Source organism: Propithecus coquereli, unplaced genomic scaffold (assembly GCF_000956105.1).
Source record: "Propithecus coquereli isolate 6110/MARCELLA unplaced genomic scaffold, Pcoq_1.0 Scaffold107, whole genome shotgun sequence".
NCBI classification, from domain to species: domain Eukaryota; kingdom Metazoa; phylum Chordata; class Mammalia; order Primates; family Indriidae; genus Propithecus; species Propithecus coquereli.
The window spans coordinates 1,448,113-1,454,219 of NW_012134636.1; the positions used below are offsets into that span (position 1 = coordinate 1,448,113).

At 49.4% G+C, this 6,107-nt stretch overlaps 1 protein-coding gene and 1 pseudogene across 5 annotated transcripts in view; one reads left to right on the forward strand and one right to left on the reverse strand.

Annotated features, from left to right (window-relative positions):
- Window positions 1–2,186: 2,186 nt before the first annotated feature.
- LOC105812144 lies at window positions 2,187–2,996 on the reverse strand (annotated as a pseudogene).
- Window positions 2,997–3,418: 422 nt separating this feature from the next.
- The window catches only part of SETD5 (SET domain containing 5), a 109,355-nt gene continuing 106,666 nt past the window's right edge, over window positions 3,419–6,107 (forward strand). For 2 of the 5 annotated variants that reach the window (XM_012647155.1, XM_012647141.1), the window contains exon 1: window positions 3,443–3,694. The gene's annotated coding sequence lies outside the window, so the exon portion shown is untranslated. Of the gene's footprint in view, window positions 3,695–6,107 lie in introns of all 5 variants that reach the window. The other 3 variants (XM_012647136.1, XM_012647130.1, XM_012647111.1) reach the window with 3 other exon arrangements.

Here is a 6,107-nt window from a genome sequence, read left to right on the forward strand (position 1 = left end):
CTCAGGCTGGTTTTGAACTCCTGAGCTCAAACAATCCGCCTGCCTCGGCCTCCCAGAGAGCTAGGATTACAGGCGTTGAGCCACCGCGCCCGGCCCCTTTGTCATTTTCAATGTGACTTTCTCATTTTCAGTTTTCTGTGACTTTTGATTATGCAGCTTTCATTATGGTTTAATGAAATCCCACTCCCTAACATTCATTATGCATTTTTAAAAAATCCAAACTAATCAACACTAGCTTTTCAACACACTGCTGTCCAAGGCAGGTTCATCTTTAGTAATGGTTTGTTGGATTTAGCTTTTAGCTATATACAGCTAAGCATAAAAACAAGTAGTTAAAAAATATAAGTCAATGGGCCAGAGAAGTTCAACTATTATGTTCTTACTGCTATAAAGAGTATAAAGAAAAAACAATCAATGTGTATTTTGTAATCCACAACACAAACACAAGTTTGTGGCTGTAACTACACTGTCCAGTGGCAATTTAAATTAAATTTAAAATTCAGGTCTTTAGTCACATCAGCCACGTTTCCAAATGTCAACATGAATAAACTACAAATCTTAAAGACATTTACATGTTGCTCACTCCATTTTATTTAGGGTTGGCTAGACATTAAGGCATATACTAGGAGCTCAGTAGTACAAGACTCAATCAGAAACTATGCCCCCAAGAAGCTCAGAGTAGTTAAGATTATTTAAGCCAGCAATGACAATTTGAGAAACGCTATGATTCAAGCAAATAGAGACTGCTAAGCGGCCAGGAGAAAGCACTGCCAACATTTTGTATAGGGAGCTCACAGGACAATAGATCATTGAAGGCAAGACCAGAGGGGGAAATGACATCTGAATCTTAGTCTTGAAGGGTAAGCAACAACAGGGGTACTATTCCAGAAGGAACCATCCTACAAAGATATATGATGATGTCTCCATGATTTAGGTAAAGAGCAACTAATTCCATGTGACCTAAGTAGAGACATAGTGTTTGTGTGTGTATATGTGGAAAAGAGACACCAACAGAAAAGCTGTTGACATTAGCCTTTCAAGGAACCTTGTGCATCACATTCTTGAGGATAAAATTCATCCTGTAAACAGTAAGAACCAGTAATGGAGTTTCATCTGTCACTTTCATGTTCTATCTCTCCTTTGGGACAACTGTCCTGGAAAGATGTAAGACGGATGGGAAAATGATACTAGAGACAGAGACAGCGGTTTGGAGGCTATTATCATACAGTCATCTGAGCTGAATTACTAACTGATAAAAATAAAAATAAAGGAATAGACTGACAGGTATTCAAAGGAGGAGAAAGGGAGATGCTGCTGAACCTCGGGTCTAACTTTCAATACAGCAGTAGGCAAGGTCATGCAGACTGTGAATAAAGTCAGGGGGAAGAATCCCAGCCAAGGAAAAAGGATAGAACGAAAGCTTAGGTAAACATTCAAGAAAGTGCATCAGGAAGGAATAAAAGCATTGCTGAGTGATGCCCAGCTCAAGCCTTAATTTGTGGTGGAACCAATCTGTCTGGTTTCATGACTCATCAGGTTACCCAAGATAAAGAGAGGGAGAAAGCCAGTGGTATGTCTGAGGATTGGATGAGCAAGTACAACAAATGGAAAATGGGATCAAAGTATGAGTGAGAATTGCTAAGATGCCTGGTAGGGATGCAGAGGGAGAAAGAAGCAGGGAGGGAGGTGGAGGAAGAGAAGGAAGCACTGGGCTCCCAAGCAAAGGTTAAAATTTTAGGGTCTCAAATGGGGTGACTATGCCTTAATTTATCTACATCTCTAGCAAAAATGGTCTTAAGAAGTAATAAGCTGCAGTCTCACTGCGTATCAGCCCCAGGTGAATGACTAGACACCATTTCCCTCCCCCACCCCTATTATAATTACTTCCTGACACAAGCTCCAATCTGTGGGAAGATACAGAAATTGGACTCAAATCTTACACCTGCTCAACTTCCCTGAAGGACAACGCCCAGGCACCAGGTTACCCCTTAAGCCTTGGCAAAAGAATCGCGCCCGTAATCTAGAAGCGACTCGACATAGAGGCGATGAAGAGATGGGGGGAAGAATTCTTCCAGGCCCAGGGCGGTCCTTAGAAGACTGTAGGCAGCAGAGAACTCCCTTAAAGGTATTGCGGCACTCCCCTCCCCCTGCCCAGAAGGGTGTGGCCTTCTTCCGCCTCCTCCAAGTCAGCTCCCACTGGATTGCATCTCACGCCGATCTTACGAGACCAAGCGCATCCCGCCCCCAAACCAGCCGGACCGACCCCCGCCCCCACGGGTGCTTGTAGCAGGTCGGGCTTGTCTCGCCCTTCTGGCGACGGGTACTCGGGGCGGAGCCGCGACAGCCACCACCCAGAAGTCTCGGCCGGCAGTCCGCCCCCGCCTCCAGCGCGCGCTTCCTGCCACGTTGCGCAGGGGCGCGGGGCCAGACACTGCGGCGCTGAGCCTTGGGGAGGATCGTACCAACGACTGCTTCCCAGCCACCCCCGCCGAGCCGCGCAGTGGTTTCGCTCATTTGGGACTCGAGCCAATAGCAAGGGCCCGTTTCCCCGGCCTCAGCAGCCAATCAGATGCCGAAGCCGAGCAGGCGGCGGGTAAACCAACTCCCCCGAACGAAGGGGAGGGTGGGAGAACGCCCGCGCAGGAGGTACTTTCACTGACCCTCCCCTCCCCCACCCGCGGAAGGCAGACCGCGCCCGCACGTCCAGCTCTCCCCACCCCACCTACCTAGTCGCTCCACCCAGGGGGCACTGCGAGAGTCGCTAGGCGGCTGCGCACGCCCGAGGCTGTAACTGACAGGCGCTTTACTCCAACCAAAATACGCCATTTGTGTTTTCACACTCGGCGGGAGGAGAAGCGGCCAATCAGCGACAAGAGGTGAGCCGGAAGCGCTCCTCCCGCTGCGGGAGCAATGGCTCTGTCCGGTTTCGAGCATTTTCCGCTCCCTTCTCCCTCCCCCTCCGGTTGCCGCAGGGCGGGCCTCCCTCCGTCCTCCATCCGACCACCCCTTTCCCTTCCAGCGTAACAAACGTTATGTTCCCGACTTCCCGCAGGACAAGGCAATCCCCCCAGCTACCAGTCGGTCACCTCAGCCACCCATCCTCCCCAATCCACCGGACCTCCCTCCCACCAGAGTTCCGCTCCCCTACCTAGCCGAAGCTCTCTGAGGAGCCGGAGCCCCAGAGCACAGCCTCTTCTCTAGGCAGCCCCGGCGGTTTCCGTTGATTGGCGGCGAGCTAGCCAATGGGTGCGGGGCGGTGGGCGGAGAGGCCAATGGCGCGGCGGGAGGGGGCGTGTCCCGCGTGCCCCTGGCGCCGGCGCTGGGAATCCCCGTGCGGTCAGTGGCGTTTCCGCTCGGGCAGCGGGCTGAGTGAGCTGCCGCCGCCGCCGCCGCCGCCGCTGCCGCCGCCGGGGGAGGGGCGGCCGCCGCCCGCCTGCGCTCAGAGACTCACGCAGCCCCAGTCCCGCCAGTGCGCCAACACTGTAGTGCCGGCCCCCCTCTTTCCCTTGGCCCTTCCCCCTCCCCGCCTTTGGCTCGCTCCGCCTTTCTGTCCCCACCCCCACCTCACGGGTACGGGCCATTCCCGGCCAGGAAACGCCGTGGCGCCGCGTTGGGCCTAACTCGAGTCCTGCCGCCTCCCGGGAGGGCCGTGCGCCGCAGCCCGGGCCCAGGCCCCGGCAGCGCCTGGGACAAGGTAAGGGTCCGACAGAAAAGAGACCGACCCTCACGATCAGGCCACGGGGGAGGGAAGAGTCACCTCCTCCGTCTCCCCGCGCTCGCTCTTCTTGGGTCGCGGGCCTGGCCCTCCCCAGGCTCTTAGTAGGAGGATGCTGCCCCTTCTCATCCCCCTCGCCACCCCCCACACAGCGTTGCACCTCTCTTTCCCAGGGAGAGAGGCTTCCTCTGTAATCTAGTCTAGCCCACTACCCTTTTCATATCTTTCCTGGGTCAGGACGCTTCCCCTCCCCCCACGCCTCTTCACCTCTTTTCCTGGGAACTGCCTCCTTCACGTTTACCTTTTACCTGAGAATAGGCCTCTTGCTGCCCTCCTCTCAAAATACACAGGCATACTTTTTTTCCTCTCCTCGATCCCCCACTCCCCACCCCCGTTCTCGCGGCCTTGTGACAGACAACTCTCTGATCGCTCTGGGGCTCGCGATCTCCCCTCCATGATCATCCTTGGCGCCTTCCCTCTCATTCTTGGGTTCCCATCTCAGATGGCTGCTTCCTTTCCCACATTAAAGACGTTAACCTTCGCCACCCCCACCTCACATTCTTGGGCTCCCCGTGGCGTATGCCCCAGTGTCTCTGAAATAGCCCCACTGCATTTGTAGGGTTCGAGGCTGGAATTGAGCCAGATTGTGTCGTTTTTTTTGCCTTGGGCGTGGAGAGCGATCTTTTGAGAACGTCTTTAAAGGCAGAAAATTTACCCTTTATAAATTCTTTCCTTCTGCGTGCAAGCCAGGGGTATGAAGTGAATGGTGGGAAAAAGCCCTGGTTCCAGTAGGTAAATCGCGCGATAGGGAAAGTTTAACTGTTGGGAAAACCCCTTCTATGCTAATTTATTCTGTAGAGCTCCTTTGCTTGTCTTATTTCTTAGGTATAAGTGGGCTTTCCCTTGGATACTGATGCTGCAGCCAGCTCTGCTGGTCTGGGTCAGGGGTGCGTGTATGACCTGCATTTTCTGCTTTCTCATGTTACTTGTGCAATGTGTTCACCAGTACTCATTTCTTGCCCAGAGCTCTGGATTCTACTGGGCTTTGTCTATACTTAAGTTCATTTCTCCAGTTTTCGTTGTTGCTCTTAGTACTAAACGAATCTCCATGTTCTCTATTAATTTTTTTCATCACTTGATTAAACAAGTTGTTTTTAGATGACATATTTGTGACCAAGGTCATATTTACATTTCTTTGTTGGGCAGATGTTACATAGCTGTACTTTTGATTGGGCAGGATTCAGCTGAGTTGAGTGTTCTGAGCTTTTCAAAATAGTTTGTACTCCCTATATGAAAAAATTATTTTTGATGGTTAATTTTATATTATTAATGTTTTTAGGTCACTGAGAAAAGTTGTAAGTGGTAATTTTAGATTTGTGGAATCTGAGCTAGGACTAAAGCAGAGAATACATAATAGGAGGTTTTTCTTGGAGGACACAGGAAATTTTTTTTTTTTTTAAATTGGATTTCTTCCAGTTTTCTCAAGAGGATCATTAGTTTTTTTTTCTGTAGCCAAAAATTCTGGCCCGTTATGGGATTAGAGTCTTTAAGGTTTACTCAGACTGTCATTTTGTGTAGAAAAATGAATTATGTCCTTTGGTAGGGCATGACACAAGGCTTAGTTTCTAGCTGCAAATTTAAATTTGACTGCAGAGTGCTTGGAAAATTGGCCTTCTAAAGACCAAAGCTTATTCTTCACTCCTAAATTGCTGGCTTAATTAAAATGGTTATTTGGAATTTGGTAAATGTTGGTTTTTCTAATAAACGATCTTCGTTTAAAAGGGTGACTTTAGAATTGTTTCTTTCTAAAAGCATAATTCCAGTCTTTCTGGCATGGAGCACTGGTCCAAAAAAACAAAAAAAGTGTGTAAGGAGTGGGGGTGGGATAAAAAGAAGGTTGTTCCTTTGGGTTGGATCACAGTGGTGAGTATACAAGGCAGCAGCAGCTGCTGGCTCTGGAGCTCTGGTTGCTACGTGAGAAGCTTGAGTAGTGCTGGCTTCTGTCTCCAGGGAAGGACAGCAGTGCAGCGTCCATTAATGCTGTTGGCTGCAGGGAGCTGCACTTAGGCGATGGCTGCTTTAGGACTGAGAAGAAACCTTGCTTTCCTGGGAATTTTCACTGCTGAGCTGATTTGCCTTTTATTAGGTGGGGAGATGAGAATTAGCAATTCATAACCTTCTAGCCATTTATGGATATCAGCATCTGGAAACTGAATCACAGTTAAAGACTTTTTTTTTTGTTTGGTTTTGGTTTTTGTGTTTTTGGCAGGTTTTTGTTTTTACCTGGGGATTTGTGCTTGGATAGGATTGAAAAATTGCATTAAAGTTTTAATTTTTGAATCCATTTAATACCAAAATAATAAGAATTTAAGAATCTTTCTGAGAACTAGGT